This window comes from Delphinapterus leucas, chromosome 1 (assembly GCF_059928025.1).
Source record: "Delphinapterus leucas isolate spDelLeu-1000000601 "Yukka" chromosome 1, BTC_Dleu_Yukka2, whole genome shotgun sequence".
NCBI classification, from domain to species: Eukaryota; Metazoa; Chordata; class Mammalia; order Artiodactyla; family Monodontidae; genus Delphinapterus; species Delphinapterus leucas.
In genome coordinates this window covers 129,053,158-129,079,602 of record NC_143129.1, presented here as the reverse complement: position 1 = coordinate 129,079,602, position 26,445 = coordinate 129,053,158, and positions in this window count along the sequence as shown.

Here is a 26,445-nt window from a genome sequence, read left to right as displayed (position 1 = left end):
CAATTAAAAATAATGGCCTAAATATTCAAGTAATAGTGAGTGTTGGCAATATGACATTGAGGCTGTTCGTTTGACCTTCTTTTGTGGCTTGCAGGCTTGCAGTTTGTTTTTAAATGGATGGCATGTTAAATAAAGATCTGCAGTCATGTCATATTTTTCTCTGACAATTAGTAAGATACAGAAGGAGAAAACTTTTCTGAAGAGAGATTCCAACTAGGCTACTACCCACAGATCAATAACATTGAGTGTTCCAATAAGGTAAATATGCTCTAAAACCATCTCTAGGGATTGGAGAGAGATCAGCTTTGTATAAACACGTTTTTTATTAGATGAGTAGACAATAGATGAAGAAAAAAATGTGCTATGGTTCTTTATGGAGTGTTTCTGGGGTTTGGAAATGATTTACAGATATAATCAATTAAAAGACAAGGCACTTTAGTTAAGTATGCCATAATTTGTAACCCGGGAAAAGATTCTGATTTTAAACATCCTCTAATCTCAATTTAAAAGTGAAAGAAGTTTCCTCTGACCATCCATATTAAGTGCCCTATTTTTTTATTCTCATAATTTCTTTAGTAGAGTTTAATATGTTTTTATTGATAATTGAAAAGAAGTATGATTTTTTATTTAATTTCTAATCATCTGGATAATTGTTAGCTTTACGAGAGCAGAAATATATCTATCATTTTTCACTAATGTAATCCCAGAAGCTAGCTTAGTGGTTACTTAATAAATATAATGAATTAATGAATAAATTATGAAAAATAAACATTGTTATTTCTTGAGAAATAAAATATTATCTAACTGCCTTCAATTGCAACAACACAGAATTTGGGGCTAACATAGGTACAAAAGGAATTTCTTGGGTGTATATCGGGCAACTCATAGAATCAAAAGATGCAACAACCAGAGCCACTTTAGGAGTCTAGACTGTGAAAACTAATGGACTGTCTCCCAAAGACACTGCTGTCAAAATAAGTTAAATGTTTTTAGTTTTCATGTCACTTTGAACAAGATTAAAATTCTAGGGAGAGAATTAAAAAAATTTGCTTTCTTTGAGAAATACAGGGGATCAAGGAGAAATTCATTGTCTCTCCCTTTGTCTCTCTTCCTCCCTCCTTCTCTCCTTTCTGCCTTTTATATTTACTCACATACTTACGATTTCCCCTGCCTTTATTATTTCTTTTTGATTTGAGTTACTGCTGAAATTTCCTTTCAACCTGAAAGACTTCCTTTAGTTTTTCTTTTAGATGAGGTTTGCCAGTAACAAATTCTCTCAGCTTTGTTTCTGTGGGAATGATCATTATTTTAGTTTCATTTTGTAACTATAGTTATGCTAGATCTAGAATTCTTGATTGACTGTTTTTTCCCCAAGTAATTTAAAGATACCATTCCACTTCTTTGTAGTTTCCACTCTTTCTGAGGAAGAATATAGCCTTTAATCATGTTCTTGCTCCCCTGTATATGAGTTATTTTTCTCTTTCTGCTTTCAAGATGTTTTCTTTGTCCTTGTTTTTGAGCAGTTTGACTATAGTGTGTCTAGATCCTTCTGTGTTTATTATGTTTGGAATTCACTTGGGGTTCACAGTATTCCTGGAACTAATAAGTGATTAAAGCAAGATGGAAGCATACAAAGTTGACCTACAAAAGTTAATCATTTTCCTATATACCAGCAATGAACAAGTGGAATTTGCAATTAAAACCACAATACCAGTTAAATACATTAGTGCCCCCCAAAAATGAAACAGGTATAAATCTAACAAAAGTGTATAAGAACTATATGCAGAAAACAATAAAACTCTGATAAAAGAAATCAAAGAAAAGAACTAAATAAATGTAGACATATTTCATGTTCATGGATAGGAAGCCTCAATATTGTTAAGATATCAGTTCTTCCTGACTTGATCTAGAGATTCAATGTAACCTAATCAAAATCCTTGCAGGATATTTTATGGATATCTATAAACTGATTTTAAAATTTATATGGAGAGGCAAAATACCCAGAAGAGGCAACATAATGTTGAATAAGAAGAACAAAATTTAAGAACTGGCACTACCCAACACTAAGACTGTAAGGGAAAAACTCTGTTTCTCTTTATTCATTACTCATCAACACTTCTGATAACACATGTGTGGAAATTCATGAATTCTCCAAGAAATTCTCCAATTCTTTGTAGACACCAACTGAGTGTCCTGCAATTCAATTCAATTCCGATACTACCTGGAATAAGTATCATATTACACAGTTTAAGAGTTCAGTCCCGCAAACTTCGTCTCCCCACCAATCTCAGATGCCAGTTCACAAGTCCAGGTGTTTCTGACTGACCAGCTCTAAATCAGAGGTTCCCATGACCCCCTCCCAAGGTTTGAACATTTGCTAGAATGGCTCATAGAACTCAGGAAAACAGTTTATTTACTAGATTAGTGGTTTCTTGTGAAAGGATACAGTTCAGGAACAGACATATAGAAGAGATATACAGAGCAAGTTATGTGGGAAGGGACATGAAGCTTTCATACCCTCTTCAGGCATGCTACCCTTCCAGCACTTCGACTTGTTCACCAGCTTGGAAGCTCTCTGAATCCTGTACGTTAATGAATTTTAATGAAGGCTTCATTACATAGGTATGGTTGATTAAATCATTAATTCAATCTTCAGCCTCGCCCCCAGCCCTGGACATCAATTACTTTGGGCTAAGAGTTCCAATCCTGTAATCACATGGTAGTTCCCCTAGAAACCAGCCTCCTTAGGGGCTTTCCAAAAGTTATCTCATTGACATAAACTCAGGTATGGTTAAAAGGGACTTCTTATGAATAACAAAACACACTCCTTTCCCCTTTATTGCTCTTATCAGTTAGGAAATTTCAAGGATTTTAGGAGTTCTAGGCCAGATATGAGGATGAAGACCAAATATACATTTTTTAAATTGTAAATCACAATGTCATAAAGATTAACTATAAAACTACGGTAATTAATACAGTGTGGTATTGGTGAAAGAATAGACAAATCAGTGGAACCGACAAGAGAACCAAGAAGACCAACATAAATATAACCAACTGAGTTTTGGCAAAGGGACAAAACAAAGACAATCGATTGGAGAAAAGATATTCTGTTCAACAAATGGTACTGGAAAAACTGGACATCACATACAAAAAATGAACCTAGACACCTTTCACAAAAATTAACTCAAAATTGATCATAGACCTAAATGTAAAGCACAAAACTATAAAACTCCCAGAAGATGATATAGGAGAAAATCTAGATGACCTTGGGAGTGGTGATGACATTGGGAGTGGTGATGACATTTTAGAGAAAACAGCAAAGGCATAATCCATAAAAATAATATTTGATAATCTGAACTTCATTACAATTAAAAGCATATGCTTTGCAAAAGACACCATCAGGAGAATGAGGACGAGCCACAGACTGGAAGAAAATAGTTGCAAAAACTTATCTGGTAAAGAACCCTTTTCCAAAACATATAAGGAACTCAACGATAAGAAAATGAAAAACCTAATTAAAAATTGGCAATATACCTGAACAGACACTTCACCAAAGAAGATATACAAATGGCAAATAAGTGTATGAAAAGATACTCAACACCATATGTCATTAGGGTAATGAAATAAAATTCATATTTTGTGGCAAGAGAAGAAAAATTTAAATGTGAAATTTTTCTCTGTCCATTTTGGCTTCCTCCCTCCCCTTTAGTGTCTATCATGCATCTGCATTAACCCAACATCCTTAGGAGGTAACAATTCCTTCTTAATCTTGTCAGGGATCACTTTGTACGTGCCGATCTTGATTGTGTAAACTGTCAGTACGTCGTTAAATGATGTATACTGTCAGTACGTCGTTAAATGATGTATACATCAATTTTTTGTCTCGTAAACATTTATAACTGTGCTTTGATCTCTGATGGGTGGAACAGTCCTCAGAGTTTTCTGAAAAACTGTCTCCCATGTTATAATCCTCAAGTTGACTTCAATAAAATTTTCCATTTCTTGCTTAGACTGACTATTAATTAATTTTTTTCATCAACACGAGAAATGCAAATCAAAACAACGAGATACCACTACATGCCAATCAGAATGGCCAAAATCCGAATGCTGACAACACCAAATGCTGGCGAGGATGTAGTATTTATCCAAAGGAGTTGAAAACATGTCCACACAAACTTACACATGGATGTTTATAGCCGTTTTATCCATCATTGCCAAAACAGTAATACTCTCTGTTCATTCTTTAAATTATTCTTTCCTAAGAGTGCCCAGGATTTGATCTTTGTTCAGAAGCTATTTTCTTTATTTTAGTATTGTTTGCCATCTGAAGGCACCATAAAAATTTAAAACTACTAAGTCCTGGATCATTTTTGTTTAATAATTCTTATCTCTTTCCAATCACATTTTATTGCAAAAAACTTTAAGAAACCAGGTAGCACCTTCAACATTCTACCCTTGAAATCTGTTTAGCTAGATCACCTGGTAAATTAGATACATTTTGTACTTTCTACATTAGCATAAGCAACAGCATTGCTAAACTTTCTACTATTAATGCAGAGGATTCCTATCCTCTGATTTCCAATAAAAGTTTTCTTATTATCATCTAAGCTCTCACTATAACCTCCTGAAAGCCATTATACATCTGATACAAAAGATTTCTTCAAGGCACTTTATATTTTTACTAATACTCTCCTCAAAGTTCCCCAGCTCTCTGCCCAAGTATCAAAATCAGTACTTGTATCTAGTGCCACGTAACAAGTTGCTTCATAATTTAGCAGCTTAAAAACAACATCAAATATATAGACATTGTTGCATTTTTCAGCCAACATGTACATAGAGATCCAAACTGAATCCCTGAGACAGTGTCATCCTAGAGCTGAAAGATAATGTTTAAATAGCCTCTGAGGGGGCTGGATTAACTTTAGTCAGAGAAATATGTGTACAGTGGATTATTTCTAGATCTATTATTTCTAGGTATATTTTGTCCAACTGTATTCATAGGAAACAGGTCAGAGAAATGTGGAAAGTATAATGTGTGTGTGTTTTAAGCACATAAGCTATAAAGAAAAGAGGGATTATTCATAACTGTATTTCATAACTGCAAATGAACTTTTTTCAAACTTGTGAGTTGTCTATTCCATTTACATGGGTATTAAGTGATTTGTTGATTGAGTCTTATATTTATATTTATATTACTATTTATATTCCTTTAAGCTGGATAGATAAAAGGAAAGTTAGACTATAAGAAATATTCTGTTGTTCACTAAAAGGAAAACCAGTAGTTCAACATAGCTTTTGTAATTTTGAATTTGGGCATGATGGGTGAGGATAAACATGGGACAGGAGGAAAAGGAAATCTCTTAGAAATTGCTTAAGATATTTAATAATAAAAATGATATGCAACAAATCTAATTTAATTAAACTTAGAATCATAACAAACCCCGTTGAAGAGCTAGTGAAATGCCTTTCTTTCGTATATCTCCTTACTGCCGAAATGCAGTACATTAAAATAAGAACAATAGAGAGTTTCAAGTAATCTCATCTGAAACTCCATCTGATTGAATGAGAAGATTTTAATTAAAACTGGACTTTATTCAAAAAGAACTATTGTAACAAACCATAATTAAGTTGATTTTTTCCATAGTGCATAGGTCATGCATTCACTTTTTAAATTGTATTTGGTTCTTCTATTGTTATACTTTTACCCTTAATATTTCTGTTTGTATATTCATAACGAATTATGAATTTTCTATTTTTCTATAACAGGCATTGTTCAGTTATGTCAGTGATGATCCGTCTAGAGATATTCCATCTCTAGAAACTTTTGGAGAACTTTCCTTCCTTCATCATTCTCATTTTTAGTCATACCAATAAATAAGAAACCATTTCTTGCAAAACTCCTGTGCTTTGCAATTTCATACATAGATGTAAAACAAATATCATTATATTTCTGTTTTCTTCTATCAAAATTAAAAATAATTAACAAAATATAACTCAATAGCCTGATTTACTTGAGAATGAACAGTACACACACACACAAACACACACACACACACGACATAATACATGCTGCATATTGAACTGCGTGAAGATGTGAATATAAATATAGAGGAAAATAGCTGATATATATGCATTCACTGCATGCGTTTATACCTAAGATGTTCCATCAAATTCTTACAGAATGACAATGCAGTTGGTTCAAACAATGACTGCTAATTAAAACAGCTTTGTCCAAAGACATATATGTGAAATAATAATAGCTCCTGGTGATTGGCTAGGTAGGGGGTCAGTATTCCACGATCTCACAAAGGAAATTGCTGGTTGTTTATCCTTTTCTTCAATTTTTATGCTCTTTTTAAAAGCCTCAAGTAAAAAAAAGAAAACTTTTTTTTTTTTAAATTAATTATTTATTTATTTATGGCTGTGTTGGGTCTTCATTTCTGTGTGAGGGCTTTCTCCACATGTGGCAAGCGGGGGCCACTCTTCACCACGGTGCACGGACCCCTCACTATTGCGGCCTCTCTTGTTGCGGAGCACAGGCTCCAGACACGCAGGCTCAGTAGTTGTGGCTCACGGGCCTAGTTGCTCCGCGGCATGTGGGATCTTCCCAGACCAGGGCTCGAACCTGTGTCCCCTGCATTGGCAGGCATATTCTCAACCACTGCGCCACCAGTGAAGCGCAAAAAGAACTTTTTATGATAACTTTTAATTTCAAGAACTCTGAGTTTTTAATTATTTAAATTAAAGTTTGAGTCTATAAAGTAATATTTATAAAATATATGTGTATCATACAGTATGTATATGTATCCGTCATATGGTTTTAAGAAAAGAATATTGCCGTTTACTTTGCAATCTCTTGTACGGCCTCTCAAATCCTAATCTTTTTCTTTCAACAACGTTCTGAATTTTGTACTTGTTATTCCCTTCCTTTCCTTTATCTTACTATGTATTTTTATATCTATACAATGAATTTACAATAATGTTTACTTTTGCATGTCCTTCATATTATAACATAAATGTACTTTGTAAATTTGTTTACAACTGGCTTTTATCCCTGCTCAACCTCATGTTTCTAAGATTTATTCATGTTTTAGCATGTAGCAATAATTTATTCATTTTCACCACTGTATAGTCTTCTAACATATGAATATATCAAAATTTATTAACTTATTTTACCCCCAATGGATATTTTGATTATTTACAATTTTCTGCTTCTACAAATAATGTTGCTATATACATTCTTGAACAGTTCCCCTGGCACATGTGCATAAGTTTGTTTAGGATATACATGTATGTGAAATGGCTGCATTACAGAGAATATCAACTTTATAAAAGAATACTATATTATTTTTCAAAGTGGTTGTACTTTTTAACTTTTGCCAATCTGTTGGGTATGAAATGTCGATTCATTAGAGATTTAAGGTTGAGGATGTTTTATGTTTATTGACTAGTAAGGTTTCTTCTTCTGTATCATGCCTCTTCAAGTCCCTTCTCTTTATGCTTGTCTTTTTCTTTTCCTCAATGATTTAAAATTAGTATATACAGGTTTTTGTTTTTAATTATCATCTATTTGTCATTTGAATTTTTATTCTCTTTATTGTAATTTTCTTAAACAGAAGTTTTTATTTTAATTTAGTTAACTTATTCTTTGCCTACTAATGTCTTGTTTAAGAAATCAATCTTTACCCAGAAATCAAAGGGATTTTCTTCGTATTGTTTTCCCAGATTTTACTTTTACTTTTTTTATTTGACTCCAATTGTGTGAAATTGATTTTTGTTTATGATGTGGGACAGGAGAGCAAGCTAGTTTTTTTCATGTACACAGATTTGCCATAACTTTATTGAGTGAATAATCCATTCTTTCCTACTGATCTGCAGAGATAATGCTATCATACTCAGGTTTATATAATTATGAGTTGATTTCTTGGTTCTTTATTTTGTTCAGTCAGGAATTTTCTATTCCTGAGCAGTACTACAGTGTTTTAATTAGTACAAATTCATAGTAAGTCTTAACATACAGAGAGACAGATATCCCCCTTATCTTTACTTTCAGAGTGTCTGGACCACTCTTAGCTATTTATTCTTCATATACAATATAAAATAACTAGTTAAATTCCATAAAGGAAGCATATTATGATTCTTATTTAAATAGTATTGATTCCTTGGGTTAATGTGGAGAAAAGTAACATCTGTGTGACATTCAGTCTCCCATTTATGAACATGGCAGTTTACCATTTAGAGATCTTATTTTATATTTTCAGTATAGGCATAAGAGTCCTAAATGTTTATGCAAATAATAGAACTTCAAAACACATGAAGCAAAATACTGATAGAACTAAATGGGGAAATAGGCAGGTCCACAGTTATAGTTGAAAATATCAATACCCCTCTCTCAATAATAGATACAGAAAGTTTACAGAAAATCATTAAGGATAGAGAAGATTTGAATAAAACTGTCAACTAATGTGACATAATTTTCATCGTTAGAAAATTACATCCAACACGAGATTCTTTTCAACTGCACAGAAAACATTTATCAAGTTAGATCATATTCTGGGCCATAAAACAAATGTCATTAAATTTTCAAAATATTCAAATCATTCAAAGTATGTTTTCTGACTACAATGAAATTAAATTTAAAATAAATAATAGAAATATCTGGAAAATTCCCCAATATTTGAAAATTGAACAACACACATACATTGGGTCAAAATAGAAATTATTTTGAACTGAATAAAAATGAAAACAATATATCTGAATTGATTGAGATTTCACTGAACAGTATTAAAGGGCAAATTTATAACATTAAACCTAAAGCTATAAAACTTCTAGAAGAAAACATAACAGAAAACACTTGTATGGTTGGCTTAGGCAAAGATTTCTTAGCTGTGATACCAAAAGTTTGATACATAATCTATAAAATAACAAATCAATAGATTGGGCTTTATTCAAATTAAAATCTGATCTTTGAAAGATGCTGCTTAGGATGAAAAGAAAATCCATAGACCGGGAGAAAATATTTGCAAATCATATAGTTCATAAAGGTCTGTATGTAGAATGTATGAGAATCTCTCAAAACTCCAAACAGTATGGAGAGTCCTCAAAAAACTAAAAATGGAACTACCATGTGAACCAGCAATTCTCAACCTGGGCATATATCGGAAGAAAATGAAAACACTAATTCAAAAAGATACATGCACCCCAATGTTTATAGCAGCATATAGTGGCCAAGATATGGAAGCAACCTAAGTGTCCATTAACAGATGAATGGATAAAGAAGATGTGGTATATATATATATATATATACATACATACATACACACACACATTGGAATATCATTCAGTCATAAAAAAGAATGAAATTTTGCCATCTACAACAACATGGATGGACCTAGAGGGTATTATGCTTAGTAAAATATGTCAGATAGAGTAAAACAAATACTGTGTTATCACTTATATGTAGAATCAAAAAAAATAAAACAAACGAATATAACAAAATAGAGACAAACTCACAGATACAGAGAACAAACTAGTGGTTACCAGTGGGGAGAGGAAAGGGGGAGAGGCAAGATAGGGAATTAAGGGGTACAAAATGCTATGCATAGAGTAAATAAGCTATAAAGATATATTGTACAACAAAAGGAATATAGCCAATATTTTGGAATAACTTTAAATGGAGTATAATCTATAAAGTATTAAATCACTGTGTTGTACACCTGAAACTAATATAATATTGTAAATCAACTATACTTCAATAAAAAAACAAAACAAACAAACAAAACAAAACAACCCCAGAAATATGGGCAAAAGATTTGAACAGACACTTTACCAAAGAATATATACAGATGAGAAACAGAAGAGAACATCACAATCAGACGTCATATTCCTACACATGTTTTAAAATAGCTAATGTGAAGACTGACCATGCTGATTCTTGGCAAGATACTAGAGAATCTGGGACATTCATAACTTTGCTGCTTGAACTAACAATTCCTTTAAAAATACGTTAATATCTATTAACATATACCATTCTATTCAGAAATTTATTTTTTCTGTTTTTTTGTTTCATGTAATATGTTATTGGGTACATACACATTTAAAATTGTTATGTAATGTTATATTTTTCTTTACTAACGATTTTTGTCTTACTGATATTAATTGCTACATCAACTTTTTTTTACATCTTTTTTGGAGTATAATTGCTTTACAATGGTGTGTTAGTTTCTGCTTTATAACAAAGTGAATCAGTTATACATATACATATGTCCCCATATCTCTTCCCTCTTGCATCTCCCTCCCTCCCACCCTCTCTATCCCACCCTTCTAGGTAGTCACAAAGCACCGAGCCGATCTCCCTGTGCTATGCAGCTGCTTCTCAGTACCTATCTATTTTACGTTTGGTAGTGTATATATGTCCATGCCACTCTCTCACTTTGTCACAGCTTACCCTTCCCCCTCCCCATATCCTCAAGTCCATTCTCTAGTAGGTCTGCATCTTTATTTATTATTATTTTTTTAACATCTTTATTGGGGTATAATTGCTTTACAATGGTGTGTTAGTTTCTGCTTTATAACAAAGTGAATCAGTTATACATATACAATTTTGTATCCTGCTACTTTACCAAATTCATTGATTAGCTCTAGTAGTTTCCTGGTAGCATCTTTAGGATTCTCTATGTATAGTATCATGTCATCTGCAAACAGTGACAGCTTTACTTCTTTTCCAATTTGGATTCCTTTTATTTCCTTTTCTTCTCTGATTGCTATGGCTAAAACTTCCAAAACTATGTTTAATAAGAGTGGTGAGAGTGGGCAACCTTGTCTTGTTCCTGATCTTAGTGGAAATGGCTTCAGTTTTTCACCATTGAGGATGATGTTGGCTGTGAGTTTGTCACATATGGCCTTTATTATATTGAGGAAACTTCCCTCTATGCCTACTTTCTGCAGGGTTTTTATCATAAATGGGTGTTGAATTTAGTCAAAAGCTTTCTCTGCATCTATTGAGATGATCATATCGTTTTTCTCCTCAGTTTGTTAATTTGGTGTATCACGTTGATTGATTTGCGTATATTAAACAATCCTTGCATTCATGGAATAAACCCCATTTGATCTGTATAATCCTTTTAGTGTGCTGTTGGATTCTGTTTGCTAGTATTTTGTTGAGGATTTTTACACCTATGTTCATCAATGATATGGGCCTGTACTTTTCTTTCTCTGTGACATCTTTGTCTGGTTTTGGTATCAGAGTGATGGTGGCCTCATAGAATGAGCTTGGGAGTGTTCCTCCCTCTGCTATATTTTGGAAGAGTTTGAGAAGGATAGGTGTTAGCTCTTCTCCAAATGTTTCGTAGAATTTGCCTGTGAAGCCATCTGGTCCTAGGCTTTTGTTTGTTGGAGGATTTTTAATCACAGTTTCAATTTCATTGCTTGTGATTGGTCTATTCATATTTTCTATTTCTTTTTGGTTCAGTCTTGGAAGGTTGTGCATTTCTAAGAAATTGTCCATTTCTTTCAGGTTTTATTTTATTGGCATATAGCTGCTTGTAGTAATCTCTCATGATCCTTTGTATTCCTGCAGTGTCAGTTGTTACTTCTCCTTTTTCATTTCTAATTCTATTGATTTGAGTCTTCTCCCTTTTCTTCTTGATGAGTCTGGCTAATGGTTTATCAATTTTTTTTATCTTCTCAAAGAACCAGCTTCTGGTTTTATTGAAGTTTGCTATCGTTTCCTTCATTTCTTTTTCATTTATTTCTGATCTGATCTTTATGATTTCTTTCCTTCTGCTAAATTTGGAGGTTTTTTGTTCTTCTTTCTCCAATTGCTTTAGGTGTAAGGTTAGGTTGTTCATTTGAGATGTTTCTTGTTTCTTAAGGTAGGATTGTATTGCTATAAACTTCCCTCTTACAACGGCTTTTGCTGCATCCCATAGGTTTTGGATCGTCGTGTTTTCAAGGTCATTTATTTCTAGGTTTTTTTTTCTTTTTCTTTTTTTTTTTTTTTGTGGTACGCGGGCCTCTCACTGCTCTGGTCTCTCTCACCATGGAGCACAGGCTCCGGATGCACAGGCCCAGCGGCCATGGCTCACAGGCCCAGCCGCTCCGCGGCACGTGGGATCCTCCCAGACTGGGGCACGAACCTGCGTCCCCTGCATTGGCAGGTGGACTCTCAACCACTGTGCCACCAGGGAAACCCTCTAGGTATTTTTTGATTTCCTCTTTGATTTCTTCAGTGGTCTCTTGGTTATTAAGTGGTGTGTCGTTTAGCCTCCATGTGTTTGTATTTCTTACAGATTTTTTCCTGTAGTTGATATCTAGTCTCATAGCATTGTGGTCAGAAATGATACTTGATATGATTTCAGTTTTCTTAAATTTACCAAGGCTTGATTTGTGACCCAAGATATGATCTACCCTGGAGAATGTTCCATGAGCACTTGAGAAGAATGTGTATTCTGTTGTTTTTTGATGGAATGTCCTATAAATATCAATTAAGTCCATCTTGTTTAATGTATCATGTAAAGCTTGTGTTTCCTTATTTATTTTTTTTGGATTATCTGTCCATTGGTGAAAGTGGGGTGTTCAAATCCCCTACTATGACTGTGTTACTGTCAATTTCCCATTTTGTGGCTGTTAGTATTTGCCTTATGTATTGAGGTGCTCCTATGTTGGGTACATAAATATTTACAGTTCTTGTATCTTCTTCTTGGATTGATTCCTTAATCATTATGTAGTGTCCTTTTTTGTCTCTTGTAATAGTCTTTTTTTAGAGTCTATTTTGTCAGATATGAATATTGCTACTTCAGCTTTCTTTTGACTTCCATTTGCATGGAATATCTTTTTCCATCCCCTCACTTTCAGTCTGTATGTGTCCCTACGTCTGAAGTGGGACTCTTGTAGACAGCATATATACGGGTCTTGGCTTTGTATCCATTCAGCCAGTCTATGTCTTTTGGTTGGAGAATTTAATCCATTTACATTTAAGGTAATTATCGATATGTATGTTCCTATTACCATTTTCTTAATTGTTTTGGGTTTATTATTGTAGGTCTTTTCCTTCTCTTGTGTTTCCTGCCTAGAGAAGTTCTTTTAGCATTTGTTTTAAAGCTGGTTTGGTGGTGCTGAATTTTCTTAGCTTTTGCTCATCGGTAAAGCTTTTAATTTCTCTGTCAAATCTGAATGAGATCCTTGCTGGGTAGAGTAATCTTGGCTGTAGGTTTTTCTCCTTCATCACTTTAAATATGTCCTGCCACTCCCTTCTGGCTTGCAGAGTTTCTGCTGAAAGATCAGCTGTTAACCTTATGGGGATTCCGTTGTGTGTTATTTGTTGTTTTTCGCTTGCTGCTTTTAATATTTGTTCTTTCTATTTAGTTTTTGATAGTTTGATTCATATGTGTCTTGGTGTGTTTCTCCTTGGATTTATCCTGTATAGCACTCTCTGTGCTTCATGGACTTGATTGGCTATTTCCTTTCCCATATTAGTGAAGTTTTCAACTATAATCTCTTCAAATATTTTCTCAGTCCCTTTCTTTTTCTCTTTTTCTTCTGGGACCACTATTATTCGCATGTTGAACACTGAGCCTCAGCTCCCAGGCCCCACCCATCCCAGCGGGTGAGCAGACAAGCCTCTCGGGCTGGTGAGTGCTGGTCAACACCGATCCTCTGTGTGGGATTCTCTCCACTTTGCCCTCCACACCCCTGTTGCTACGCTCTCCTCCGTAGCCCCGAATCTTACCCCCTCTGCCCACCGCAGTCTCTGCCCACGAAGGGGCTTCCTAGTGTGTGGAAACCTTTCCTCCATCACAGCTCCTCCCACTGGTGCTGGTTCCATCCCTATTCTTTTGTCTCTGTTTTTTCTTTTTTTTTTCCCTACCCAGGTACGTGGGGAGTTTCTTGCCTTTTGGTAGGTCTGAGGTCTTCTGCCAGCATTCAGTAGGTGTTCTGTATGAGTTGTTCCACATGTAAATGTATTTCTTGTGTATTTGTGGGGAGGAAGGTGATCTCCACATCTTACTCTTCCACCATCTTGAAGCTCCACTACATCAGCTTTTTAAAATTGGTGTTTGCTTTGTATTTTTTTATCCTTTTTCTTTGAGCATGTATATATTCTTATGTTTGGGATGTACTTCTTGGAGATAGCATAGAGAAGAATTTTAAAATATGGCTTGAAAATTCTTATCTTTTTATGTTAACATTTAATCAATTTGCATTTTTGCTTATTAATCATGATTTTAATGTCTAATACCTTATTTTATACTTTTCATTGTTCTATTTCTATATGTTTTCTCCTCCATTCTTGCCTTATAGTGAATAGATTTTTTTTCTCCTATCAGTTTCTTTTGTATACTAGATTTTAAGTTGTACATACATGTTTTCCATGGTTAGCTTAGAAATTTTTAGCATGTAGAATTAACTTATTGAAATTGGAGTATACTAAATATTTTCAATCTGGTTTCAAATAGTACAAGTTCCACAGAACACTTATTTTTATAAATTTAACTTACTTTTTAATTAATTTTTATTTGATTAAAAAAAATAGGTGATGATGTAGTCACCTACAGAGACGGGACAGATGCTCCCACCCCAAATTTGTTCTGAATATTAAGACTAATGACACTGCACACACACCAAGAGGGTATGAAAAAGTTTATGAATATTTAATGAAGTTTTGTGGGGAGATACGGCAGGTTCCCAAGCTGGTTTCAAAATGTTTTGAGGGTGCAGAGAAGGGAGACTTGATAGGCTTTTATTTCAGGTTTGAGACAGGGGCAAATGTTCCTGTGTGCTGGCCTAGATTTGTGTGATTTAAATTTCTTGCCAGTGCCAAAGAAGGAAACAAATGGGCTTTCTTATCAGCTTGCCGAGATATGGGGCAGATGGGGAAAGGAGATTGGTGGGGCTTGAAAGTTGTTAGCGGTCAAGCATCAAAAATGGAGTCAGGCTCCTTGTTACATTTATTCCTGATATTTGACTGATGACTAAAATGTGCCGTTTTCATTTAATTGAATTTGACCTACATTAAGTAAGACCTTATGATGCTTTATGAGGACTGTAGCCTGAAACTGGTAACAGTGTTGAAAGTTCTACCGAATACTTTGTTCAAGAGCCCAGCATTGTATATTCTGAGAAGTGAAACTAGTGCCCTGGTCACTATCAATTATGTTTGGAACTCTGGAGGGGATAAGTGATAACTTAGTGTGAGGCCTTGTAGTTAGTCTTAGCACATGCAGGGACATCTATGACCTTAATCTACATTTTGGATATCTGTGAAACAAGAGATACCTAAAGCTGTTTCTTCCAAATGCAAAATCATGGATAAAGAATTGTTGCTGTCATCGACTGGATGAGACCCAGAAATTGGTAAAAATGTACAGATGAGGCTGACTGTTGGCCAGGGTATCCCATGTTAAGATGGCTAACTGACGTTCAGCCAATTTTGCTGACTCCTGGGTTCCATTCTTGATCTAGAACATGCGGTTAAAGGATGAAAAGCAGCATCTCTCCCATGAGCTCTGTCTCATGTAATGGTGGCTCTTTCATCCTTCTTATATAAACTCCCTTTGATGCATACTCAGTTGACATCAAGGGGCTCCTCAGGAGGCTAAAGGGTGCAGAAGAGGGGTGACCTCCTTTGTCACTGTCAAGGGAATGAGGACAGGACACTACCCTTCTCCCACCCTCTTTCCCACTCTTACAGGTGGAATAAGCCAGAGGGCCCAGGTTTAGCTCCATCTTATAGCAGGGAGACTTCTGTGGCTATGCTGAGCTCATGAGGTGCTACTTCCATGACCCAGGGCATAATGGGCATCTGGGTGTGAAGGTCATAGACTCAGGTCCTGAAAAGCCTCTGTTTTCAGGATAGCTCAGTGTACAGACAACTGCTACATTAATGGATATGATGTGGTGTCAGTGAGGGCCCTTTCTTGTAACAAAAGCCTGTGGGCAACTTATGAGCATCATGGGTGGACCAGGGACTCTAAGGGGAATGAAAGGAGGTTGCTAAAGCTCCTAGAATGAAGGAGTCTTTGGGGGGTATAGTAATGGAAGTGCCTGTTACATTACAATTTGGACAGATTCTAGAGCCTTTTGTTGTATGATATTCTATTTATAGTGAACTGATTTGTGTGTAACAGTAAGATTTGTAAATGAGGAATATGTTGTCTCCAGAACACAAAGCCTAAATGATCTAGGCTTTGTTTTAACATCATGGGTGCTGAGAGGGTCCATAGCTATTTCTTGACAGTGTTAGGGATGGAACAGCTTTCAGTTTATCAAATAATTTTCTGGAATTTAACCGAAGTGGTGGGGACTTGTATGCTGTGTGGGACAATGGCCCATGTTATTTTTGTGAACCCCTTGGTATTTGTATGTTCTGAATTAATTTAGCAAATGAATTTCCTTGGAGAAGGATGTCATCAGTGTGCTAGCATACCTGTGCTCCTGGAGAAAGTTGGATGCAGTTAAGATTGTACCTGCAGAGATTATGTATGATCACAGGGAAGTTGAGGTAGCCCATGAGTAACCAGATAGGATGCACTATCGAGTCCCTTAGAAGATGAAAGCAAACTGCATCCAAGAGGCTATTGAAGTAGACACTGAACATATTAGCCAAATCTATGACTACCAAGTATTTGCCAGTTGCTGGTTGGATGGAGTCAGTAATTTTGATAATACTGGGTATGGGGGCCTTAATTGGTGTGACTACAGCATTAACATTACAGTAATCCACTATGAGGTGCCTCCCATTTTTTCCAGGTTTAAAAGCAGGACTGTTAATTAGAGAAGCAGTGGAAATAACCACCCCTTCCCTAAATAGGTCTTACATAATGGTTTTCAATCCTTGAAGGCCCTATTTTAATTTACATTGGGCACTATGAACTGTTTTATCTTGGGGAAATGTCCATAGGGTCTCATTTTATCAAGCCAATTGTAAGTGCCAAAGACTTAATTTAATTTTAATTTATTGCTCATTGAGCCAGAGCAGCCATGACCACTATGGGATATTTTAGAAAATTGGGCACTATGACTACAGGGAAGTTAGGCAAGGCAATAGTTCCATGGCTAAGGTAAGGCATACATGTTATCCTCTATTTTATGTTCAGTAACTCCCGCAACATTATAGGGGTGCCTTGTTTAAGTGTCGTGTGATCTCCAGGAATAGCTGTAATTTCTGTCCCCGTAATGATTAAGGCCACAAAGATTTGCCAATTTGTTAATTTCAGTAGGTGTTAAATTTAATTTAGAACCTGTTACAGAGGCAAAATGCAAATCAGCACCCATTTATTTTTTTCCTGCATAAATCCTTTTAGTGAATTTTGGGTTTTCAGTTGGGTCAAATTTTGGACCTCTGTTTTCATTATTTTTCCTCTGGTTTTTTTTTTTTTTTTGGTAATTTTTTTTTTCTTAAAATTTTTATTGGAGTATAATTGCTTTACAATGGTGTGTTAGTTTCTGTTTTATAATAAAGTGAATCAGTTATACATATACATATATCCCCATATCTCTCCCATCTTCCATCTCCCTCCCTATCCTATGCTGCTAGCTGGTCACAAGCACCGAGCTGATCTCCCTGTGCTATGCGACTGCTATCCACTAGCTATCTATTTTACATTTGGTAGTGTATATATGCCCATATATACACTACCACTCTCTCACTTTGTCCCAGCTTACCCTTCCCCCTCCCTATGTCCTAAGTCCATTCTCTAGTAGGTCTGCATCTTTATTCCTGTCTTATCCCTAGGTTCTTCATGACCTTTTTTTTTTAGATTCCATGTATATGTTTTAGCATACGGTATTTGTTTCTCTTTCTGACTTACTTCACTCTGTATGACAGTCTCTAGGTCCATCCACCTCACTACAAATAACTCAATTTTGTTTCTTTTTATGGCTGAGTAATATTCCATTGTATGTATGTGCCACATCTTCTTTATCCATTCATCTATTGATGGACACTTAGGTTGCTTCCATGTCCTTACTATTGTAAATAGAGTTGCAATGAACATTGTGGTACATGACTCTTTTTGAATTATGGTTTTCTCATGGTATATGCCCAGTAGTGGGATTGCTGGGTCATATGGTAGTTCTATTTGTAGTATTTTAAGGAACCTCCATACTGTTCATGTATCAATTTACATTCCCACCAACAGTGCAAGAGGGTTCCCTTTTCTCCACACCCTAACCAGCATTTATTGTTTGTAGATTTTTTTGATGATGGCCATTCTGAATGGTGTGAGATGATATCGAATTGTAGTTTTGATTTGCATTTCTCTAATGATTAATGATGTTGAGCATTCTTTCATGTGTTTGTTGGCAGTCTGTATATCTTATTTGGAGAAATGTCTCTTTAGCTCTTCTGCCCATTTTTGGATTGGGTTGTTTGTTTTTTGGATATTGAGCTGCATGAGATGCTTATAAATTTTGGAGATTAATCCTTTGTCAGTTATTTCATTTGCAAATATTTTCTTCCATTCTGAAGATTGTCTTTTGGTCTTGTTTATGGTTTCCTTTGCTGTGCAAAAGCTTTTAAGTTTCATTAGGTCCCATTTGTTTCTTTTCATTTTTATTTCCATTTCTCTAGGAGGTGGGTCAAAAAGGATCTTGCTGTGATTTATGTCATAGAGTGTTCTGCCTATGTTTTCCGCTAAGAGTTTGATAGTGTCTGGCCTTACATTTAGGTCTTTAATCCATTTTGAGTTTATTTTTGTATATGGTGTTAGGGAGTGTTCTAATTTCATTCTTTTACATGTAGCTGTCCAGTTTTACCAGCAACACTTATTGAAGAGGCTGTCTTTTCTCCATTGTGTATTCTTGCCTCCTTTATGAAAGATAAGGTGACCATATGTGCATGGGTTTATCTCTGGGGTTTCTATCCTGTTCTGTTGATCTATATTTCTGTTTTTTTGCCAGTACCATACTGTCTTGATTACTGTAGCTTTGTAGTATAGTCTGAGGTCAGGGAGCCTGATTCCTCCAGCTCCGTTTTACTTTCTCAAGGTTGCTTTGGCTATACGGGGTCTTTTGTGTTTCCATACAAATGTGAAATTTTTTGTTCTAGTTCTGTGAAAAATGTTGGTGGTAGTTTGATAGGTATTGCATTAAATATGTAGATTGCTTTGGGTAGTAGAGTCATTTTCACAATGTTGATTCTTCCAATCCAAGAACATGGTATATCTCTCCATGTGTTTGTATCATCTTTAATTTCTTTCATCAGTGTCTTATAGTTTTTGGATACAGGTCTTTTGTCTCCTTAGGTAGGTTTATTCCTAGGTATTTTATTCTTTTTGTTGCAATGGTAAATGGGAGTGTTTTCTTAATTTCACTTTCAGATTTTTCATCACAGTGTATAGGAATGCGAGAGAGTTCTGTGCATTAATTTTGTATCCTGCTATTTTACCAAATTCATCTATTAGCTCTAGTAGTTTTCTGGTAGCATCTTTAGGATTCTCTATGTATAGTATCATGTCATCTGCAAACAGTGACAGCTTTACTTCTTTTCCTATTTGGATTCCTTTTATTTCTTTTTCTTCTCTGACTGCTGTGGATAAAACTTCCAAAACTATGTTGAATAATAGTGGTGAGAGTGGGCAACCTTGTCTTGTTCCTGATCTTAGTGGAAATGGTTTCAGTTTTTCACCTTTGAGGACGATATTGGCTGTTGGTTTGTCATATATGGCCATTATTATGTTGAGGTAAGTTCCCTCTAGGCCATTATTATGTTGAAGTAAGTTCCCTCTATGCCTACTTTCTGCAGGGTTTTTACCATAAAATGGTGTTGAATTTTGTCTAAACCTTTTCTGCATCTATTGAGATGATCATATTGTTTTTCTCCTTCGATTTGTTAATATGGTGTATCACATTGATTGATTTGCGTATATTGAAGAATCCTTGCATTCCTCGAATAAACCCCACTTGATCATGGTGTATGATCCTTTTAATGTGCTGTTGGTTTCTGTTTGCTAGTATTTTGTTGAGGATTTTTGTATCTATGTTTATCAGTGATATTGGTCTGCAGTTTCCTTTTGTGTGACATCTTTTTCTGGTTTTGGTATCAGGGTGATGGTGGCCTCATAGAATGAGTTTGGGAGTATTCCTCCCTCTGCTATATTTTGGAAGAGTTTGAGAAGGATAGGTGTTAGCTCTTCTCTAAATGTTTGATAGAATTCGCCTGTGAAGCCATCTGGTCCTAGGCTTTTGTTTGTTGGAAGATTTTAAATCACAGTTTCAATTTCAGTGCTTGTGATTGGTCTGTTCATATTTCCTATTTCTTCCTGGTTCAGTCTCAGAACGTTGTGCATTTCTAAGAATTTGTCTATTTCTTCCAGGTTTTCCATTTTATTGGCATATAGCTGCTTGTAGTAATCTCTTATGATCCTTTGTATTTCTGCAGTGTCAGTTGTCACTTCTCCATTTTCATTTCTAATTCTATTGATTTGAGTCTTCTCCCTTTTTTGCTTGATGAGTCTGGCTAATGGTTTATCAATATTGTTTATCTTCTCAAATAACCAGCTTTTAGTTTAATTGATCTTTGTTATCATTTCCTTCATTTATTTTTCATTATTTTCTGATCTGCTCTTTATGATTTCTTTCCTTCTGTTAACTTTGGGTTTTTATTGTTCTTCTTTCTCTAATTGCTTTAGGTGTAATGTTAGGTTGTTTATTTGAGATATTTCTTGTTTCTTAAGGTAGGATTGTATTGCTATAAACTTCCCTCTTAGAACTGCTTTTGCTGCATCCCATAGGTTTTTTGTCATCGTGTTTTCATTGTCATTTGCTTCTAGGTATTTTCTGATTTCCTCTTTGATTTCTTCAGTGACCTCTTGTTTATTATTATTGTTTGGCTTCTATGTGTTTGTATTTTTTACAGATATTTTTCCTGTAATTGATATCTAGTTTCATAGCGTTTTGGTCAAAAAAGATACTTGATACGGTTTCAATTTTCTTAAATTTACCAAGGCTTGATTTGTGACCCACGATATGATTTATCCTGGAGAATCTTCCATGAGCACTTGAGAAGAAAGTGTATTCTGTTGTTTTTGGATGGAATGTCCTATAAATATCAATTGAGTCCATCTTGTTTAATGTATCATTTAAAGCTTGTGTTTCCTTATTTATTTTCATTTTGGATGATCTGTCCATGGTGAACGTGGGGTGTTAAAGTTCCCTAATATGATAGTGTTACTTTCGATATCCCCTTTTATGGCTAGTATTTGCCTTATATACTGAGGTGCTCGTATGTTGGGTGCATAAATTTTGCAATTCATATATCTTCTTCTTGGATTGATCCCTTAATCATTATGTAGTGTCCTTTTTTGTCTCTTGTAATAGTCTTTGTTTTAAGGTCTATTTTGTCTGATATGAGAATTGCTATTCCAGCTTTCTTTTGACTACCACTTGCATGGAATATCTTTTCCATCCCCTCACTTTCAGTCTGTATGTGTCCCGAGGTCTGAAGTGGGTCTCTTGTAGACAGTATATACATGGGTCTTGTTTTTGTATCCATTCGGCTGGTCTATGTCTTTTGGTTGGAGAATTTAATCCATTTACATTAAGGTAATTTTCGATATGTTTGTTCCTATTACCATTTTCTTCATTGTTTGGGGTTTATTATTGTAGGTCTTTTCCTTCTCTTGTTTTTCCTGCCTAGAGAAGTTCTTTTAGCATTTGTTGTAAAGCTGGTTTGGTGGTGCTGAATTCTCTTAGCTTTTGCTTGTCGGTAAAGCTTTTTATTTCTCCGTCAAAACTGAATGAGATCCTTGCTGGGTGGAGTAATCTTGGTTGTAAGTTTTTCCCTTTCATCACTTTAAATATGTCCTGCCACTCCCTTCTGGCTTGCAGAGTTTCTGCTGAAAGATCAGTTTCTGCTGTTAACCTTATGGGGACTCCCTATATGTTATTTGTTTTTTTCCCTTGCTGCTTTTAATATTTTTTCTTTGTTTTTAATTTTTGATAGTTTGGTTAATATGTGTCTTGGTGTGTTTCTCCTTGGACTTATCCTGTATGGGACTCTCTGTGCTTCCTGGACATGATTACCTATTTCCTTTCCCATATTAGGGAAGTTTTCAACTATAATCTCTTCAAATATTTTCTCAGTCCTTTTTTTTTCCTATTCTTCTTCTGGGACCCCTATAATTTGAATGTTGCTGCATTTAATATTGTCCCAGATGTCTCTGAAACTGTCCTCAATTCTTTTCATTCATTTTTCTTTATTCTGCTCTGCCGTATTTATTTCCACTATTTTATCTTCCAGGTCACTTATCCATTCTTCTTCCTTAGTTATTCTACTATTGATCCCTTCTAGAGAACTTTTAATTTCATTTATTGTGTTGTTCATAATTGTTTGTTTGCTCTTTTGTTCTTCTAGGTCCTTGTTAAATGTTTCTTTTATTTTCTACATTCTATTTACAAGATTTTGGATCATCTTTACTATCATTATTCTGAAATCTTTTTCAGGTAGACTGTCTATTTCCTCTTCATTTGTTAGGTCTGGTGGGTTTTTACCTTGGTCCTTCATCTGCTGTGTGTTTCTCTGTCTTCTCATTTTGCTTAACTTACTGTGTTTGGGTTTTCCTTTTTGCAGGCTGCAGGTTCGTAGTTCCTGTTGTTTTTGATGTCTGCCCCCAGTGGCTAAGGTTGGTTCAGTGGATTGTGTAGGCTTCCTGGGGGAGGGGACTAGTGCCTGTGTTCTGGTGGATGAGGCTGGATCTTTTCTTTCTTGTGGGCATGTCCACACCTGGTGGTGTGTTTTGGGGTGTCTGTGACCTTATTATGATTTTAGGCAGCTTCTCTGCTAATGGGTGGGGTTGTGTTCCTGTCTTGCTAGTTGTTTGGCATAGGGTGTCCAGCACTGTAGCTTGCTGATCGTTGAGTGGAGCTGGGTCCTGACATTGAGATGGAGATCTCTGGGAGTTTTTCGCCATTTGATATTACATGGAGCTGGGAGGTCTCTGTTGGACCTATGTCCTGAACTTGGATCTCCCACTGAAGAGGCACAGCCCTCATGCCTGGCTGGAGCACCAAGAGCCTGTCATCCACATGGCTCACAATAAAAAGGAGAAAAAAACAGACAAAGAAAGGAAAAGATAAAGTAAAATAAAATAAAATATAATAAAATTTAATTAAAATGTTATTAAAATAAAAAACAGAAAATAATTATTTTAAAAAAGTTTTTTTAATAATTAAAAAGAAAGAACAACCAAAAAAGAAATCCACCAATGATAGCAATCGCTGAAAACTATACTAAAAGAAAACAAAACAAAAAACTGGAGAGACAGAACCCTAGGACAAATGGTAAAAGCAAAACTATACAGACAAAGTCACACACAGCACCATATGCATACACACTCACAAAAAGGGAAAAAGGGGAAAAATATATATATATATCATTGCTCCCTAAGTCCACCTCCTCAATTTAGGATGATTCGTTGTCAATCAGGTATTCCACAGATGCAGGGTACATCAAATTGATTGTGGAGATTTAATCTGCTGCTCCTGAGGCTACTGGGAGAGATTTCCCTTTCTCTTCTTTGTTCGCACAGCTCCTGGGGTTCAGCTTTGGATTTGGCCCTGCCTCCGCGTGTAGGTCCCCTGAGGGCGTCTGTTCTTCGCTCAGACAGGACAGGGTTAAAGGAGCAGCTGATTTGGGGGCTCTGGCTCCCTCAGGCCAGCGGGAACAAGGGGTACTGTGTGCGGGGCGAGCCTGCAGTGGCAGAGGCCAGCGTGACATTGCACCAGCCTGAGGCGTGCCGTGTGTTCTCCTGTGGAAGTTGTTCCTTGATCACGGGACCCTGGCAGTGGTGGGCTGCAGAGGCTTCTAGGAGAGGAGGTGTGGAGAGTGACCTGTGCTTGCACACAGGCTTCTTGGTGGCGGCAGCAGCAGCCTTAGCATCCCATGCCCATCTCTGGTGTCTGCCCTGATAGCCGCGGCTCGCGCCTGTCTCTGGAGCTCCTTTTTTTTTTTTTCTTTTTTTTTTTTTTTTTGCGGTATGCGGGCCTCTCACTGTTGTGGCCTGTCCCGTTGCGGAGCACAGGCTCCGAATGCCGCAGGCCCTGCAGCCATGGCTCACGGGCGTAGCTGCTCCGCGGCATGTGGGATCTTCTTGGACCGGGGCACGAACCCTTGTCGCCTGCATCGGCAGGCAAACTCTCAACCACTGATCCACCAGGGAAGCCCTGTGGCGCTCCTGTAAGCAGTGCTCTTAATCCCCTCTCCTCGCGCACCAGGAAACAAAGAGGCAAGAAAAAGTCTCTTGCCTCTTTGGCAGCTCCTGACTTTTTCCTAGGCCCTCTCCCGGCTAGCTGTGGCGCACTAGTCTCCTTCAGGCTGTGTTCATGCAGCCGACCCCAGTCCTCTCCCTGGGATCTAAGCTCCGAAGCCCAAGCCTCAGCTCCCAGCCCCCGCCCGTCCAGGCAGGTGAGCAGACAAGCCTCTCGGGCTGGTGATTGCTGGTCGGCACCGATCCTCTGTGCTGGAGTCTCTCCGCTTTGCCCTCGGCACCCCTGTGGCTGTGCTCTCCTCCGAGGCTTCGAAGCTTCCCTCTCTGCCAACCGCAGTCTCTGCCCGCGAAGGGGCTTCCTAGTGTGTGGAAACCTTTCCTCCGTCACAACTCCCTCCCACTGGTGTAGGTCCTGTCTGTATTCTTTTGTCTCTGTTTTTTCTTTTTTCTTTTTCCCTACCCAGGGACGTGGGGAGTTTCTTGCCTTTTGGGAGGTCTGAGGTCTTCTGCCAGCGTCCAGTAGGTGTTCTGTAGGAGTTGTTCCACATGTAGATGTATTTCTGATGTATTTGTGGGGAGGAAGGTGATCTCCACGTCTTACTCTTCCGCCATCTTGAAGCTCCTCCTCTGTTTTCATTTTTTTGTTTGCTCACCCTATATTCAGGTATTTTTGTTTTTTCTTTTTTGATGGTTACTATATATATGTATTATATATATATACCTCTACTCTGCTCATATTTGTCTTTCTCCTTCCAGAGAGCCTCAAATCAGCATCGTTAGGGTTAGGAAACTTTGCCAGTGTTATGTCAGTGGCTATTCTGCGGGGATGCCATGGCTGTGTTCCCTATAACCCTGAGGATCAGGATCTTTGTTGCGACAGAAGCATAGCTAGCAGCAGCAACAATGGCATTTTGTAGGGTCCTAGTAAACCATTTACTTTTAGTAGTATAACCTCAGCATGCTACTTTGCAATTTCTCTTCCTCCATGTGAGCTATCATCCAATGGGCTCATATATTGCACAGGGTTATCAGTCTTTCTCCCCTGGACACTCTGTAGAATGGGATTAATGCCTGCTTGAGACACACTCAGTCGTCACAGGAAGTGTTGCTCCCCTGACCCTGATGTCAGTTGTGGCTTATACTGGAATAAGACACATACTTCAATCTGAAACACACAGGTCCAGGCTGAGATACACTACCGAAGCCATTTTAAGGAGGGCCCCAACCCTATGGTCCTGTCTCTAAACATTATCAAAAGCTTCCAACTTAAGTTGGTATTGTGAACTTAAAGTTTATGTCTTCCCAAAATTCATGTGTTAAAGCCCCAACTCTCATCTGTGACTGTATTTGGAAATAGGGCATTTATAGGAGCTAATTAAGATTAAATGAGGTAATAAAGGTGGAGGCCTGATCCAATAGGATTAGTGTCCTTATAAAAAGAGATACTAGAGAGTTCACTTTCTCCCTCTCTCTTCACCAGGTGAGGACACAGTTAAAAGATAGCCATCTGCAGTCTGAGAAGAGGGCTCTCACCAGGAACCAAATTGGTTGGCGCCTTGATCTTGGACTTTGCAGCCTCCAGAACCATGAGAAATAAATTTCTGTTGCTTAAGTCTATGGTATTTTGTTATGGCAGCTTGATCTGAGACAGTTGGTTAAATCTAAACAGAAGCTTGGTAGGATTTTATAAGTGCAGCACAAACCAGCAAAGCCTAAAGCACAAGCTTGCCAGCATCCTCTACAAGCAATATGAACCCTCACCCAAAGTTTAGTTCAGATGTTGAGACTGATGATGCCACACATGCCCCGAGAAGATGTGAATAAGTTTATTACTCACATAATGAGGCTTTCTGAAGAGAGCAGGGCAGGCTCCCAAGGTGATCTAAAAATGTCTTGAAAGAGCAGAGAAAAAAGACTGACTAGGCTTTTATCGTGAATAAAGGATGGAACTGCATAGTTTGAACTTCTTCCTGATGCCAAAGGAGAGAACACTTGGGCTTTCTTATCAGCTTGTACAGATGTGGGACTTGAAAGCCATCAAGAAACATCAAAAAGGGAGTCAGACTCTTTATTACAGATGTTTTAACCATCTAATTCTTACTTCTTTAGCTTTTTTTCTCTCCAGGTTTGAGCTTGTTATTTCTCTTGCTTGGGATTCATAGAGCTTCTCAGATCTGTATGTTTGATATTTCAGCAGTTCAGGAACATCTCAGCCATTATCTCTTCCAATCTTGCTGCT